Consider the following 17,831-nt stretch of genomic DNA (forward strand, 5'->3'; position numbering starts at 1 on the left):
CTTTTAATTTTAGATTATAGTATAATTACATCATTTCTCCTTCCATTTCCTCCCTCAGAACCCTCCTGTCTCCCTTCTTTCTTCCAAATGCATGGCCTCTTTTTCATTGAATGCTGTTACATTCACATATGAGTATGTGATGCATGTATGTACCTAGCTATAACTTTCTCAGTCTGTTTAAAGTTATTCATATATACATTTTCAGGGCTGACTATTTGGTATTAGCTAATCAATAGGTGGCTCTTCCCTGGGAAAATAATTTCTCCCATTTTCAACATTAGCTGCCTGTAGTTCTTTATATGTTGAAGCCTTTTGAGGTAGCTGTCAAAACCCTTGTGAGGATCTGATAATGCCATACACATAAGAGAGTATTCTAAATGCTATACACATTATAAAATATCAGAGGTGACAATGAATACTGATAATTAAGCAGAGAATACTGTAATTATTTTGCCAATATTTAATTCCATTCAGATAAATTTATTTTTCTACAGCATCCATACATTTACAAATTTATCCTACCTTATGAAATACAGGATTGCTTAAAAGAAGTTAACTTAGTGATTTTGCATTATAGGATCATCATATCTTAGGCAGGGATTCACATTTTAAAAAAAGGAAATTACAAAAATTTTCATTAAAAATCTTTTATCTATTTTGCATAAACCACAAAATGAGGATATCAAATTTGAAATACTATAAAAAAACCACTATGACTTGTAGTTTTTATTTGTTGCTTTTTCAAGGCAAAGATGCATACTTCATTTGATGAAATCATAAAAACGGATTCAAGCTTGGTTTTCTTTTATGTCTTCAGAAATACTTACAAAATATAAAACATATGAGAGGACCTATTGGGACACAGGGAGACCTAGTAATGGTCCCTGTTCTTCAAGGCACACACAGTAGCTTCTGAGAAAACAATTGACTACAATACAGAAGTAGTTTCTGGTTGCTAGAGACTGATTGAGAAACTCTGAATATGGGCTAAAAGTTTGAGGATTGTACTCTAAGGAACAACTCCAGAAATGATAGAGCATCGCTTCAGACACAGGGAGTTAGGCAATCTAAAAACAACCAAGAAGACAAGTGACTTACATTGGAGACCAGAGCATATCAGAGGAGGGGAGAAAAAGAGAAAGCGTGAAAGGAGGGAAATGGGACTTGTGAGTCACCTAGGCACGGTCAGCAGCTAGAGAGAGAAGAGATCTGAAGATGGAGAAATGAATTTTCAAAACTCAATAAGGACTAATGTCAAAATACTTCAGGTGAAATAAAGAGGGCCTTAGGAAAGAAAAGGGGAGACCCTAGCAAAAGACCTTCAGTCTAGGGATCTCGCTATGAAATTTGCTTTGGAAAGACAGTTGGGGCTGTGGAGGTGGGAAACGAAATTGATGTAAAAGGAGACAACAAAGGGAAGACTAGAGAGTGGTCTCTGAACACTGAACATCTTTTTCAAAACACATTAAACAAAGTGTTTGAAAGAGTAAATAACTTATGCTCGTTACAGAGCAGTTACCTGATTGGGGTCTGCTACCACACACTGTAGAGGTCTTTGATAGCTGTAAGAGAACAGGTTAAGGACCAACTCACATAAGGAACCTAAAGTGACCAATCAGAGGTACTTAGAAAGAAGTCACAAGACGGGACAAGGAAGGCATGACACGCTCAGGTCTACATCAACACGCGCAGGGCTGAGCAATTACCCAGCGAGCTAAGGACCATCTGGATAATCCTAGCAGCAACAAATTTAGTGTTTGAGTCATTCAGATAATTGTGCAAACAATGCGCCCTGCTCTGGCTGAGTAACCTGGACGCTAATACCTACTGTTGTACACTGTGCCCTGAGATATTTTTGGAATGGACGATGGAGGCTCAGAAAGCATTAAGGAGCCAACTACTTACTTTAAGAGCCGCATGAAGAATAAAGATTATCTTAAGAGACTGATATTAAATTATATGTGTACCCAGAAGCCATGTCACATGAGGATAGGTGTAAGATACACACATTGGGTTTTGCTTTAGAGGACAAAAGAAATTAGCAGTATGGTACTCATATGTGAGCTTTTATATTCAGTTCTGTTTGGTGGCAGAAAGTTCTCCGAGCTTCGAGTCTAGATGAAGCAGCAGTGTGAATGACTTAATAAACAAAAGTAAAATTACAAGTGCTGTATGGTAAAGTACATTTCTAGAAAGTGACAGCAGAAGCACAGCAATTCCTATCTAATCCCAGCACTTAAGAGACTAACATAACAGGATCTCCACAAGCTCAAGGCCAGTCTGAACTATGTGGTGTGTCCAAACTCAGCCTGCACACAAAGTGAGACTCATTTCAAACCCCACTTCTTGTGGTCCCCTCCCTCCAATAAAACCAAAGGCAGCATCAGGAGAAGAAACACTTTTGCAAATGTTCTGTTATATGAGGAACATGGGAGTGCCCTGAGTCACCCCAGCTTCACAAATGGAGAAGCACAGATCAAGTATGACATTCCATGAACTCACTACAAAGCACAGAAAGACAAAACAAAACTAAAAGAACTCAATATATAACTTGTACCATCAAAATGGTCACCTTTAAAAGCTATAATACCCAGTGTTAAAGAACAGAATGCATTGCCCAATTGATATAGCCATTGGCAGAATGTAAATCTGTGCATAAGTTTTGAGAAACTGTCAGTACCCATTAAGAGGCTACAAATATTGTCTTCACTAGTAACTTTTAATCAGTTATGATAAAGAAGCGACCATAAAGGTGGAACATGTGCATTTGCATTCAGTTCCTTAACTAAGAAAAATTAGAAATATTAATGACACTATATAAAAGATTACTTGGAAGCCAAATATACTTTCTTAATAACAATGGTCAATGAAATCAACAAATGCTTAGTGTCTGATGTGAAGAAAAACTAGAGCACAAAAATCAAGTTACTTACATTATATCCAATATTCAAAGGTACAAATTGAAAATATCTATATCCACTGACAGTAGTGAGAAAAATAATGACCTAGGCATGGTGGCACATGCCTTTAATCCTAGTGCTGCAGAGGCAGAGGCAGGTAGATCACTATGAGTTTAAGTCCAGCCTGCTCTACACAGTAAGCACAGTGAGTTCCAATCAGACATCCTGTCTCAAAGAAAAAAAAAAAGGAAAATAATTCTTTATTTCTAATTTCTCCTTAGTGATTATGTAATTTCTTTTAAATACTCAAATTTATTTTCAATTTTATCTGAATTTAAGTTTAACAAAGTAAGTATTTACGCACTTTTCAATATAATTTTACATAATAGGCCTCACATTCAACCATAGTGAACAATGTGTTACCCATCTGCTACATGGCCAACAGCAAACTCAGTCCTCCTTAGAAGCTGGACCCAAGTATGTCTTGCTACTAGTAAAAAAAAATTCAAAATAAAGAAAAACCAATAGTAAAAATCTAACACACAATACACTTGAGATATCTGTAGCATCTTGGATTAAGCTTCTGTGCTGGTGGACCTATTCGCCACTCTACCAATCCAGGTTTATAACAGCAATGCAGAATAGAGGATACACACTAGAAATTAGAATAAGATAAACTACTGAATAGATAGTGAATACTTCTAGATGAAAGGAAGACTTGAAAAGTATTAGCCACAAGCAAAATTGTCTGGAGAGTTGTAGCCTGTGTTCCTAAAGGCCAGTTTATGGCTGGTGCCTATCAGTAGGGATAGGCAAACAGGGGTGTTCACTCCTTATGCTATCATTACAAATAATGCTCTTTACCAGCTATTACTTATGAATGATTTCTGTGGCCCAGATTCTGTCTTGAATCCTTCACGTTCACTGTCTCAGTCAAACTCAGGAAAGCCTCCACAGTGTTATTGTAGAGCCCACTGCTAGCGTTCATATATCTGCATAATGAAGACTCCCACCCACCCTGCCCTCTGCAGCCCATGTTCTTAATCAACACAGTATTCATTGACTGCCAGGAGCATAACAGAAATACAACTACAGAAGGAAATATGCCATTTGAGAGCTTGGAAAAGAAAGCAAAAATAGGAGGGAGACCAAGAAAGGAGGCTTAGAGAAGTAAGAAAACCTGACAACAGATGATTGTGGTGTCTACTACTGAAATCTGGCAGAAGAGGGGAAAACCATGGAAAATGACTGTCGGATGGAGGAACAATAGCCAACATGCTAGTAGCAAAAGCAAACACTGCTCCTGTAAAACAGGGAGTTTACTGGTGACGTAGACGGGTTAGGTTCTGGGAGAAGAGGCAGACCATAGGCAATTTGCAGGTAGAAATGATAGCATTTGACTGGAAACATCAAGAGATTAGCTGGGTACATGTCAAGCAAATGGGTTATTTGCAGCAGAGAATGGAACATGTTGATTGGTGTGTATAAGGGTAATACATGTACCATGGAGAATGCATCCGATTTACTGTGATTATTATGATGGGGATTACAGATGCAATAGACTTGAAGAATAAAAACCTGAACACCAGGAATGTTCAAGGGACCAATGATGGCTTCATATTTACAGATTTGGTGGTGGGGGAGTGGGGAGTGTGGTTAAGGCAAGCATATGGAATGTTCTTACTTGTAGAAATCTGTCACCTAACTCTCTAGATGGATGCATGGAGAACAAGAAAGAATACATGACAGAATCTAGTCATTACCTGTGTTAGAAAACTGAATGATTCTGGGGCAAGAATGCAGAAACACCTTCACATCAGCCATTAGTCATCACAGACAGGATCATGGAGTCAGAATTCCCAAAATAGCCCTCAACTCTGCTGTCTATTGACAAACAGATGAGCCTCAAATTATTGCAGCACCTATGTGAATAATTTGCCACGATGATAGGTTTTCAGGGGATACCTTTGAGTATGCTTAGAACTTTCAGTGTGATAACCATAAGACCACATAGGTCATAATGTCCCAGTTGTTGTTTTTTTTAAATTGTTGTTGCTATGATAATACACAGACCAAAGCAAAGACCACAGAGGAACATTGCTTACTGCTGCTCTTTGGCTAATTCAGCTACCTTTCTTTTATTTCTTGAGCCCTTTGAATAGGAGTGGTGCTGCCCACAGTAGGTTAGGTACTCCTGCATCAATCTCTGACTAGTTCAGCTACCTTTATTGTATAGCCTGAGCCCCCCACAGTAGATTGGTCCCTCCTGCATCAATTAGAAATAATGAAATCCCAACAGACATTTCGAAAGTCTCAGTGTAGCAATTTCTAATTGGAGTTCCCTTTTTCTAGGTGACTGTAGTTTGTGTCAACTTGAAAAAACCAGCACAAATGTCTTTCAGAAAAGCACTACTAGATAATTGTAGTGATATTTCATTTGTATTTTAATAATTAAAGCTTGCCTGAAGATCAGAAAGTAAAACAGCAGCCCTAGTCAGCCTTGCAGAATAGGTAGTGGTGACACACACCTTTAATCCCAGTAACCACATTAGTTTGCCATAGAAACCAGGCAGTAATGGTACATGCCTTTAATCCCAGCACTAGAGAGCTTATATGATTGGAGGAGACAGCTCTCAGTCAACCTCATTCTGAGGATTCCTGGAGGCAGAATTGCCATTTTCTGGCTGAGGTAGAGGTAAGAGTCAGTAGCTGGCTGCTTTGCTTTGCTGGTCTTCAGGTTGAACCCTAAAACTGTCTCTGGGTTTTTAATAATCATGCTATAGATAATAAAACAGATACATAAGGTTAGCCAGCATAAAACTAAGTGTGATGAGGTCTCCACATGTGTTTCCAAAGAGACTCAAGTTATAGATTCATAGTCATAGTACCTCTATTTACCCACAGCCTATTAAGTACTCACTCCCACAGTGGAAGTACGCACATTTTTTTTTTTTTGGTTTTTTGTTTCTTTGTTTTTAAGGCAGGGTTTTTCTGTGTAGCCTTCCTTGGCTGTCCTAGAATTCACTCTGAAGACCAGGATGGCCTTGAACTTATAGAGATCTGCCTGCCTCTCCCTCCCACATACTGATATGAAAGCTGTGTTCCACCAGTACCTAGCCAAGCACAGATTTTTAAGAGGAGCTTCAGGACAAACCTAGGAGTCGACCCTATCACTCCTCCCTGGAATGCCACGAGGCTCTCATTCTAAGAGACTAAAACACTCCACAAAGCAGATAGGCAGGCAGTCAGGGTGACAAAACTCAACACCATAAGCTCCCTCTGGAATATTGGAATGATACCTAGGAAACCAAAAATTAATTCTGAAAAAATAAAGCAATAAATGAACAAATGAGTTGCACATCGTTGCGGATATCAACACTATTTAAATTTATTACAACACTATTTAATTTATTACAAGGACCAATGACGATGGAATACCGCGGAATACCCACAGCAGGCTTTATTAAGACCAGAGCTGAAATTCATGAATGCACACTATTTGGTCCTTCTGATTCATGACAATGGAAAGGCTATTATCAGGAAATAACCCTGGACAATAATAAAAATAAATATATAAACATCTAAAAAGAGTTCAAATAAATCTGAAATATCATATCAGCACAAATTTATGTAAGCCGCAATAAAAATCTGTTCAAGAAAATGTATCAAAACTACCTCCAACGGCCCTACCAGAACCACAGTCCTGAATCCTGAAAAGTGGGTGGGTCCTTTTCAGACCCCTCAGTGCAGCTAGCTATAAGTTACCACACAAATATATTTAATTCTAAAGAATCAAGAAGCAAGCATGTGCACAACATTGTGCACCAATGAGTCAATGAAATAGTGCAGAAAAGACATGCATTAGTGTGATGTATGCTACACTTCATGCTGCAATGGTCGATATGCACCAGACTCCGAAAAACGCAGGATAAGAACCAAGAATGCATTCGGAATAATTTTGGAATGCATTGATTTCTGTGCTTTAGCAAAGCGTTATTCCATGTGGGGGCTTGTTACTCTGAGTTTCTCTTCCCTGGCTCTCCCCATGGATGAAGAATCCGATTCTATTTCGCCCCTCCCACCCAGTGCTTGCCAATTGCCTGGGAAGGCCAAGGCAGCCCGCTCAGCAGCAACGAACCTGGGCAGGCTGCGCAGGAGCTATATATAGCTCCACCTTGGAGATGTGCATACACAGGCACACGTACAGATGCCCATGCTGGATTTGGCATGAAAAACAGGACAGCCAGAAATGGCTACACCTCTCACTTGCTTCTTTCCCACCATTCCTTTTTTTTTTTTTCAGGAATTTTCCCAGCATGATGTCTGATTTCCCCGCAATTCTTCTCCCGCCTGCTACCAGCAATCTGATTCCAGTAGGAAACGGCACTGGGCCAACACCTAGTTCCCAAATACGGTCACCCAGGAAGGATGCTTTAGGGTCCATCCTGACACAGTCATTTGACTAGATGAAGTGGTAGTTCCTGGTGGGAAACAGTGAGGCAGGGGGGAAGCTACCTCTCTGCCGTGCCCAGTCCGCAGCACCTCGTGGAGGGGAGACCCTGGCTTTTCCTCAGACTGGATTAATCAGAAAAATGCCTGGATTCTTCCCAGTCCTCACGCCCAAGGGGAACTAGTCCTTAACCTGGGGACGCACCAGCCCTTGCCTCCCTTACTGCAAGTACCGGCAGCCAGAGCTGTTCTGGAGGGTACCCTGCAGGTGCGGGGGAGGGGAGCAGGCGGCGCCTGGCGTGCTGAGCAGTTGAGATGCAGAGAGGACCTGCGGTTCCGACAGCTGTCACGTCTCCACCCCCAGGCCCCAACCTCTTAGACAGGGCAAACCCCAGGCCCGACCCCGCAGGCAGCCTCAATGACTACAAGCAAAGTTGCCCAGACGCATTGCCCCTCGGGCTCCTCTCAGCAACCCTTCCCGGTGCGTTGCCCCGGCTCCAGCATCCGACCACCCCCTCCATCCCATCTTCTGATTGGTGTCATGGACGTTGAGGTGACAGCCACAGCGACCCCGGGAGCCGGGGTAAGCAGGGCGGGGCAGGGGCTGGGTGGCCTCTGGGAAGCATGCCTTCCCTGCGCTCTGCAGAAGGGCGAGCCTGCCTCCTACCTGTTCCCCACTCCTGTCGCCGCTGCGCTGCCTGGCCCTACAGCTTTCCCGCTCCTGCTGCCGCAAACAGCTGGGAGCGCATCTCCCACCGGCGCCACTCCTCGCCTAGGCGGAGCCCACCCTAGCTACTTGACAGCAGAAGCCGGGGCCTCAGAGTGCAGTTATTGGGGCCGCAGGGAAAGGGAGGCGGGGACCGGAGAGAAACCTGCACCTTTGATTGGACAGAGGAGATGTCATTCTCAACTCCGGGCTTTCTGTGGACTCACAGCTTCTGAACCTTTGAAGTCTGTGGTTCCAAACCCTTCTGCTTCTTGGTCAGAGAGCTTTGGAGAAGGGAACCTGCTTTGAGGACCCATCATAAAAGGCTCCAAGAGGGAGGAAGGAATCTGACAAAACCAGACTCCTGGAACTCCTGGAGATTTAACCAGGGATACCACCAGGGGCAAAAACTCTATATGGAACATGTACTTCAGTGAGGAACCAAAAAACAACATACACAATTAAGTGGAGAGAAATCACAGAAATATCAGAACTGAAGATTTTTGTCTCATTCCAGTTCCCAGTCATTGCCCAAATACGCCACGGAAGTTTTCCTTATATCAAAAAGCAGAAACTCTTTACTTCGTGTGACGGAAAATAAGTCCACATAGGGTTCAGTATTTTAAATGGGAAGACACTATAAAGCAAACTGTCATAGTAAAGCAAATTGAGGCATTTGCCATTAGCAGTTCCATTATCAGCCAGTTCTTAAAATAATGGCCACCATACTGACTGATAACCCGTCTCATGTTCTTAAGTCTGAATACACAAAACCGGACAGCTAGGTGATTGCGAGACTGCTTTTCAGAGGGCAGAGTGTCTTTGTGTGCCTATGTCATCTCTCCTGTCTGTCCAGGTAGAACCAGAAAGCTATGAAACCCCGAGGGACCCCTTAGTGGAAGACCAGGAAGAGACTGGAAATAAAATTGAAATAGAGTGTGTGTTCTCTCAGTACCTAATGAGGGAACAAGATACCCTCTTCCTCTTTAGAGCCCAATCTATTTTCCACCTGGGTAACTTAGCCATCCTAACGCATGCTGAACATAAGTGAAAACTCATGATCATGAGTTCATGAATGGCTTGCCCCCTGGACTGTTGTTAAAAAGAAGGCTGGTGCTACCAAATGCTAAGTACAGACACCCAATATTCAAAGTTTTTAGTGCCATCAAGGTCTACCTTGTATATTCTCTTCATAGCCCTGGAAGGCTCCAGGGTTATAAGGAACAATAGATTCATTGTTATTATACATACATACTGTGTATGCCCGGAACCCTCTTGCCACACCTACAAGTGTCAAAGCCTCCAGAGTCATGTTTCCCTATAACATGCCTGGTAGTCTTCTATCTTCATCTCCAGGACGTTCCAGCTTTTCCAATGGACTGCGCAAAATTCTTGGATTACTGGGCACTTGTCCTGTGCCTTATTCTCTGCGTGGTGTACCAGAACTAGGCAAGAATGAGATGTAGATCTTGCAGAGGGAATCCAGGGGGACAAAATTAGCAAACAGTTTAGTAGGGAATGTGCTTTCAATATTAGTATCTCTCAATTGCTCAATAAATCTCAGTTAGCTGCCTTCCAATACACTCTCCTCCAGGAAAGAGAAAGCGTAGAATGAAATGAAAGCAAGAAGAAAGGGGAAAAAAAAACACCACCAAGCACTCAAGTTTACAAGAGCTGAACAGAATACTAAAATCTCCACCATGCCATCATCTTATCCTTCCATTCATTCCTTTAACAAGTGCTAGTATTGTAGATATTGTGGAGGGTGAGATAAAATAAACAAGCTGTCATTTTTTCCCGAGCATTTCTTGATCTAATGAACATAAGCACAGGCACACAAAGAATTATGAATAGCATTCAAATTATTTCTATCTCATCAGGCTCATGTACTTTCAAATAAAACAGACGTTTTCCAGGTTTCGTAATGGCTTTTTGCAGAGAGCAAAATCTGTACATCTGTTCATGGCGTACCTATATTTCTATTTACATAAAATCATGATCAATGCCTGCTGTACAGGGGTTTGCCTTTTCCAAATCACTTTCTCGTGCTCTGTGCTATCACAATTACGAGCTTAAGTATAATAGTCATACTTGCACAACAGGGTTGGATACTCACACCCATAGACATCTAGATCCAAGCTGAGCCTAGATTATAAGACCAAACCATCATTATTTTTTCCACTCCATAACTTTATCTGGTATGGGTCCTGTACAGCTCTTGTCCTTTCTCCTCCCAGAATCATCTGCATATTGAAGCTTTAAAAAAAACAATTAAATTGGCATATTCCTCTTGCCACATTTATAAAGCATATGAAAGTATGCGCTTGCATTAGAGATTATTCAGGACACAATCAGTTTCTAAGCTTGGGGTCTGCTTCTAGAGGCTGTAATCATAGCCAGTGGGCCTGGTATTGAGGCGTGAAGAAAGCTGAGAAGCAGTGAGTAGATAAGTGGGCAGGTGTGCATTCATGACGGTTTCCCCACTGACTGAAGGAGGGAATTGTTATACATGGTCTGGATTGCCTCACCCTGGCAACATGGTGGATAATATAGCTGGACATCTTTGGCTTTCTCAATGGATGATCCAAGCTAGTAAGCAATCAGAGTTCCGCCTTCTCCTTCCTGGGGCTTACCATTGCCCAACTGCTCTTGACTCTGCTGGGTCCCAACCCCACCCCAGTCCCCTTCTTTCTTTCACACTGCATTGACTGTCATTCTTCAAGCATTCTAATTTCCTCCACCACTGACTGAATCTCAGAGCGAGTTAAGGAAACCACAACAGCATCCCAGCTTTCCCCAGGGAGTTCTGTCTTCCTCTTTCCTCTGCTCCGCCCACCAATTCCTCACTTGGAAGCTTCCCAGGGGAGCTAATTCCCAACATAGCCTGATGTGACAAAGGAGAGAGGAGTAGAGAAAAGCATGTTTTTGCTTTTTCTTTTGCTTTTCCCAATTAAAATTCAAAGCTGCACTCAGCACCTCGGTACAGCAATAGACATTCTGCCCACTGGTTTGAAGAGTCCTGCTGAACACGCCCTGCAGCATCTCCTCCGCCTGCAGTGTGTCTCAGCCCACAGCATCTCAGATCTCATCAGCCCACTGACCTAGCTTTTCAGAGCCAATTGGGAACTCCGCAAGGAGATGCACACAGCAATCAGGAAGCATACTACACAAAGCCAGGAGCAAACACATATACACACACTCTGTGAGTGTGAGGTGTTGGGGAGACAACACTACCACAAGGTTTTGCAAATACTAAACATTGGAAATTCTGTCAACAAGCTTCTCTCTAGAAGCAATTACAATTTTCCTAGAGATTAAGTGTAAGGTAACAATTTCTTTTGTTTTGGAAGTGACTGCTGTGTCCCCAAAATACAGGCTTTCAGAAAATCCCCCCTGCTTTTATTACTAGAGGATTCTTACACAGCTGCCATTGTTTGACAATGATCTACTGATTTCTTTTTACTATTACCTCATATCTATAATAGAAATCAGTGTATAATGTAATAAAAATGTAACAAAAGATCTGTTACTTCTTAGTCAAATCCTTGTCCTCAAAAGTCTTTCAACTCATAGATCTAAAGGGAAAGAGCACCTGGGTAATTTAGTGTCAAGTTGTGGTTTTATCCTGTTGTTCCCCAATAGTTGGAGGTCAGACACTATTACCCAACTCCGACCCTCAGCCATAATAAATACACTCTTTCCCTCAATTTCAACTGCCATTTTAGACATCACACATCCTATTTTCAGAATAGCTCTTCAAAATAATGGCTACTTATATCATCTGTAGTAGACAGAGAATTGAACATTAGGCATGTGTCATTGTTCATTTTTGTACTGCTAGCAGAATTCCTGAAAGTGGGCGATTTATGAGGAGCAGTATGGATGTTGTAAAGCCCAAACCTTGTATCTGGAGAAAGGTTTATGCTACACCATACCAAGAAGGCATGAAACCAGAAAGAGGGGGAAGTTGCACGAACTAACCTTCAGTTGAGCCCTCTTGTATTGTGACTCATATTGTAGCTACAATAAAATAGCCAACAAGAGCAATGTAAGGACAACTGTTTGTTTTGGCTTGCAGTTTGAGGCTACAATCGTTCCTGGTGAATAAGTCATAAGGACAGGCACTCAAGGTGCTTGGTCACATGGTTCCTCAGTACGGAAGCAGAGGACTCCGCTCATTTTCTGCTTATCCAGGCACAGCTCACAGAATGTTATCACCTATATTTTGGATGGTCTTCCTACTCTAGTGAACCAAGTCTAGATAAGCTCCCAGATATTTGCCAGGAGATTTATTTCCAGAGCAATTCTAGATCTGTTAAGTTGACAATCAAGATTGAGCACCACATAACTCCATCAATGACTGACCCAGTCTTGCAGGACAGTTTCAGTCCAATCCTGGGGGCTGTCTCTGCACATCATTGCCTTTAGTGGTCCTTAATGATTCTGTGCGCTAGACACTGGGCTTCCAACTGTGAATGTGGACTTTCTAACTTTCTATAAGCCATATTTGATTCTATGTTACTGTTTGCTGATTTTATCAATTATTTGATTTCTCTTGCTTACTTTTGATTTAATATCCCCTTTCTGTCCTCTTGAAATAGAACACATCACTGGATTTCAGTCTTCATTTTTGCAAAATATTTGCCTTCAGTGAAAGATTATTTTATTATTTAGTAATGTGTGTGCACACGCATGCATCTATGTGTGTTTGCATCTCTGTGTGAGTATGTGCACACATGTGTGCAGTTGCCTGTGGGGACAAGATACTCCCTGGACTATAGCTACAGGGAATTGTGAGCTGCCTGACATAAGTGCTGGGAATTGAACTAGGGTCCTCTGGAAGAGCAACAAGTGCTCATAAGCACTGGGCCATTGCTCCAGCCTCTAATTTCTGTTCAATATATCTAGAAAGATTTACTACATCTTTCTATACACATAAAAGAAAGAGTTGGTTTGGGAATTATGAGTCCCAAGAGTTAGAGTTCATGATGGTGGAACAAGGTAGCAGCAGGCCAACAGCTGGAGCAACAGCTGAGAGCTCACATCTGGAGCTGTATGCCAGAGGCAAAGATGTGTGTCTTAACATCAATTATTATTTGCTTCAAACACTTTCTAATCTCTTGTTTAGGATTTGCTGTGGACTGCTGTTGTTTGTGGGTTATGGAGTGCTGGAGACTAAAGTTATGTTAGCTAGGCAAGTGCTCTCCTACTGACTGTATCTGGAGCCCTGTGTTTCTTCTTGACTCTAAAATAATTTAAATTTATATCACTTCATAAATGTTTACTTACTTACAGTTTACCCTTTGCTTTAGATATATATATATATATTTGTTATTATTAATTTTATATACCAACCAAAGTTCCCCTTCTTTAATCCCTTTTGTCAGAAAGGTATCTTATAGATGTTTAGACTGAAGCAGAAATTTTCACCTTTTATATTTGCCCTCATAACTCTTGAAAATACAGAGAATCAGCTTCGAGTGACAGAAGATGCCTGCTGTTGGAGCGCCTGGTTTATAAACTGTGCCTATATATACTGTAGAAGAAAGAAAGGCCTTCTAGGAATGGGAGGACAGGCAAACGCAGGCAGGGGCTGAGAAACACCTAGTAAAAGACAATGGTCAAGCTGAGGACTCCACTGAAGCTTTTTGTCTTCAAGACAGAGCCAAGGGTCTTCCAGGCAGAATGGCTAACTCTCAACCAACATTAGCAGTGACAAACAGCAAAAGGTACAATCAACGGAACTCCATATGATGACAAAGAAGCCCAGAATAGACACCCAGAGAGAATCCTTGGGTTCAGAATTCAAATTCTATCTCCATCTTAAACTAATGAACTACACAAAAGCAGGGCTTGCTCTGGGCAGTTCAGATATGACCAAGAGACTACAGCAGGCTGAAAAAAATAAAATGACCTTCTGAATCGCTGAAACCTGTGACTTCTGCCTTCTCTAACAAAGTCTATGCAGGTGTGATTAATTCATGGCTCTTGAGACGGAAGATGATCATGGATTATCCAGCTGGAGGGCCCCAAACGCAATCACACGGATTCCTGTAAGAAGGAGGCAGAGAGGATTGTATTGCAGGGAACAGATGGCGGCATGAAGACGCAGCAGGAGATGTTTGAGGCGCTGGCCATGAAGACTGCAGTGTACAGCCATCTGCCAGGGTCCCCAGCCACTGCCAGAGGAGGAAGCTAGGCAGGGCAGCTCCCTCGATTTTCAGGACAGCTCTGCTCCCACCTTAACCGTGACCCAGCATTACTGGCTTAGACTATTTCCAGGACCTTGTGAGAATGAATTGTTGTTGAAAAATTTTTGTCGTTTCCAATGAGCAAATTATTGTTTATTGTTGTATCGTAATGTGTTAGAGGAGGCCTAAGTACCTAATGCCAGCACTCAGATTCCAGCTGCCTGCGAAAACCAAGTGTGGGTGTATGCGGGTGAAAAAGTTAAGCTTCTGCTGAAACACAACAAAAATATATTAATATGCCCTGGTAGCAGACACAAAAAAGAATATAGAATGCACCATCACCATGTCTATAGTGCATATTTTAAATGATTATTATTTAAATCCAGTAATTTTAAATTTTAATTTTAAATTACTGGATTTAATTTCTAGGTACCTCCTAACCCAGCAACCTAAGACAAACAGATTCAAAAGATTAAAACAAAGCAGGGAGATGCGATTCATACTTGAGCAAGAGGTCAGATACAATAGGTACAGGTCTTGAATGGTTGTCAGAAGTCTGCCTAAGGGCCAAAAAGCCACTTGTGCCCATAAAACAAGTTTTCCCTGTGGATGTTCTGCACAGGTAGCATCAGTTTAGAGTCTGTCTCCTGGGCAGTGAACACAATATAATAAATCATGTTCATTATAGAAAGTGTGAAAAGCTAAGAGAAATGATATTCGGAAACAGGCCTATGCAGATTTGGGAGTTGCTATTGGATACTAGATTTCAAGGCTTTTGTGACTTTTCCATGTTTTCCAGTGTAAGGCTGACTAGTTCCAGTTAGAAGCTGGGTTACTTCATCACTCTCTCCAGCCTCCTCCACTGCAGTTAGGACATATTTATTACATGTTCAATATTTGTTTCTCTGAAGACATCCCTTGTTATAAAGACATGTGGGACTTTGTTTGCTCCCGGAGACCTTGGAGTCTGGGATTCCCTCTGTCTACCTGTTTCTAGATTTTAAGTCCCACTGTATGTCAAAATGATTTCCTTATAGCTGCTCCATCTTCACTTCCTATGATGAGCTGACCCTTGACCATAAAATGTATGCACAAAACATTTAGGAACCATTTGAGACATAGACAAAAAGATCAGGCACCTAAGCAAAGCAGAGTAGCCATGGTGCCGGGCTTTCCACCTCCATGCCTGCTTATTTTCAACCTAGAAACTTCCTTCTCCCTCCACAGTCCGATGTACTCCAACATTTGTTCAGCTGGTACTTCTCACATCTTTCTCTTCTCTCGTTTATGACTCATTGTTTTTTGTAGTAGCCTATTTTGTTACCTACATTTCCTAGTGTGTCTCTCTTCACGACAAACAAATAGCTTTTAAAGGCAAAACTATATTGATTGGTCAACTTTGCTGCTCAGAACTGAAATATAGCCCTTTCCCTCTGCCTTCTTCTGTTATATGTAAGAATCCTTCCTTGTCAACACTGTGGAGTTTGACACTTAAAAGAGGATATGTACTGTAGTTTGGATACAACTATACCTGGAAGGCTGAAAGTCCTGGGAACCTTTCCCTAATGTAGCAATATGGGAGGCAGTGGAGCATTTAACTGGGGCCTCTTAAGACATAACTTAGCTTAGAGATACCACCTATAGACAGGATCAATGTCCACTTTGTTTACACAGTGTTTTCTGTTACTCAGGACTGAATCACATTTCTTCAAAGGACACCAGGCCTTTGGACTCCCCTATACATGCCCCTTCCCTGTAATGCCATCCACCGGGACTCATGACAGATCAAACTGCCTGAACTGAGGATGTTCAGCTTCCAACAAACACGATAAAAAACAAAGCATTTGTTTTTATGAAATACTCGGACTCTGATATTTTGTCTTAGTAACACAAAATGGACTTAGTAAATAATTGCACAGATAAAATCTTATAGCTAAAAATTATCCTTTATTTCACTTATAAATGAAATAAGAAATATGTATTTTCATAATCAGCCCGAGTTATTGTAAGCACGTTGTCTTTGTTGGGGTTTCTACTATTGCGAGGAAATGAAGTGACCAAAAGGAAGTTGGGGAAGTTCATTTGGCTTCTATTTCCACATCACACTTCATCATCATCAAAGGAACTCAAACAGAGCAAGCTCCTGTAGGCAGGAGCTGATGCAGAAACCATGGAGGGTTACTGCTTACTGGCTTGCTCATCATGGCTTGTTCAATCCGCTTTCTTATAGAAACCAGGATGTCAGCCCCGAGATGCTAGTGCCTACAATGGGCTGGGCACTTCCTGATTGGTCATAATTATGGAGGTATTTTCCTAACTGAGGTTCCCCCTCTCAAATGACTTGTTTGTGTCAGGTTGACATTAAACTTTCCAGCATATGTATATCTGCTATTTTTTATCTCAATGCTGTATTTATTGAAGTTCTCATATGTTTATGAGATGATCAGGTTATAGATAAAGCTCTAACCTTCAGGCAGAGAGCACGTGCAATTTGTCAGCACTCTGAATCCTTCCTAGGTGTTTCTGAAAGGGAATGTGGCTACAGAAATACAGCTTTCCTGTAACCATTCCTATGAAGCTTAAGCAATGGCATGAGGAACAACAGAACAAATATCCCGGCACACAAGGGAAGTACCAAGCACAACTTGAGAAGAAACGATAGGGCCTCCTGCCAGATCTGAAGATTTGGCCGCCACTCAGTCTTCAGGTGAGAAACTATTTGCCTAGTCGTAAAGTGACAAAAATCATTCCACTTCCTGGGAGATTTGCTACTTGGCATCAAAACAAAATTGGCTCAACGCCTTGACTCCCTTCTAGCTGGTTGTCTGCCCCTTAGGCATTGCCTGATTAGAAAGACAGGTTCTATGGTGCATGAAACTGTCTAGCAAACCCTTCTACTTTCCCAGAATGCTTCGTGGCCTCTCTTTAAAATCTTATCAGTTACTCTAGGTTCAGTAAGTAGTCCTTGTCCTTTGGAAAAGTCCTTTGTTGAGTAGCGTATTTTGATATAAATGCAAAAACATATGGCAAGGAGCCAGGTAGGTCAGGAAAAGAGAAGGCACCATGGAAGTTTCTTTGGACAAGTTTTGAAAGTGACAGGAAAGCTTGAGGTATTTGCTGTGTGTCTCTGCTCTTGGGAAATGTACCAATGGGGGCAACAAATTGATTGGGAAGTGCGAGATCCTAGAGCTATGATGACTCCGTTCTGCAGTGCTCTGAGTGTCTTCTCCCATGGAAGTCCTTCCTTACATGAAAAACTCTAGCAAGAGTCAGATGAGGAAAGACAGTTTCATCATCACAATATGATGGTATGCTGAGGCAGGAGGATCACGGGTTTGGAGCCAGCCTTAGCTACACAGTGAGACTTTTTAAAAGTTCTTTCCTCATTCTTCTGTTTTGGCTATGCGGGATGTTTTTAAAAATCTAATCTTTTTTAGTATTTTTCCTTTATTTTTGAGATTATAATGTAATTACATCATTTTTCACTTCCCTTTCCTCTCTCCAAACCTCTCCCATATACCCTTCCTTCCTATCTTTGAAATTCATGGCCTCTTTTTTCAATAATTGCTATGACATGCATATATG

At 41.6% G+C, this 17,831-nt stretch overlaps 1 protein-coding gene across 2 annotated transcripts in view; it reads right to left on the reverse strand.

The window, feature by feature from the left end:
* Positions 1-8,156, reverse strand: part of Cntn1 (contactin 1) — a 280,077-nt gene extending 271,921 nt beyond the window's left edge. For both annotated transcript variants that reach the window (XM_041672023.1, XM_041672025.1), the window contains exon 1: positions 8,017-8,156. The gene's annotated coding sequence lies outside the window, so the exon portion shown is untranslated. The remainder of the gene's footprint in view (positions 1-8,016) is intronic.
* Positions 8,157-17,831: the final 9,675 nt, after the last annotated feature.

The sequence above is a fragment of the Microtus oregoni genome, unplaced genomic scaffold (genome assembly GCF_018167655.1).
Source record: "Microtus oregoni isolate MIOR12 unplaced genomic scaffold, Mior012 000022F_ref0000154, whole genome shotgun sequence".
Lineage (NCBI taxonomy): Eukaryota > Metazoa > Chordata > Mammalia > Rodentia > Cricetidae > Microtus > Microtus oregoni.